Raw genomic sequence first — 554 nt, forward strand, 5'->3', positions numbered from 1 at the left:
AGAATGGATGAAATATTGAATAAGTTGTCTTTCTTGTTTATGGCCATACTACCCTGAACAAACCCGATCCCATCTCATCTCGGAAGCTAAGCAGAGTCGGGCCTGTTTAGTACTTGGATGGGAGACCACCTAGGAGGACCAGGTGTGGTAGGCATAAAAAAATAAATAAATAAATAAAAGATTGTAAACTGACAAGGTCCTTGCAATCTGTGAGGTCAACAGAGGGTTGCCTTGCCTAAAAAAATAAAAATATGAATAAACAAATAAATAATCTCTCAATAAGGGAGACTCCTACTTCTTACCGTATCCATTTCTTAAGGTAAAATAGACAGGGCTTAGTCATTTGTTTGAAAAATAAGCATGAAACGCAGGTTTCTGTTTTGAATACTTAATTAAGTTAAAATAACATATCAGTTATTACCTGTGCTTCAGTTAAATTATATATAAACTTTCTAATAAATTCCAAATTTACCCTTATCTACATTTCAATTACACTACAGATGAATGTTAGTGAATAAGTGTGAGATATGATCAATATTAATAATTTTATTTGG

At 32.7% G+C, this 554-nt stretch overlaps 1 pseudogene; it reads left to right on the top strand.

Annotated features, from left to right (window-relative positions):
* The first annotated feature begins 35 nt into the window (after positions 1 to 35).
* LOC111744520 lies at positions 36 to 154 on the top strand (annotated as a pseudogene).
* Positions 155 to 554: the final 400 nt, after the last annotated feature.

The sequence above is a fragment of the Pteropus vampyrus genome, unplaced genomic scaffold, assembly GCF_000151845.1.
Source record: "Pteropus vampyrus isolate Shadow unplaced genomic scaffold, Pvam_2.0 Scaffold136, whole genome shotgun sequence".
NCBI lineage: Eukaryota > Metazoa > Chordata > Mammalia > Chiroptera > Pteropodidae > Pteropus > Pteropus vampyrus.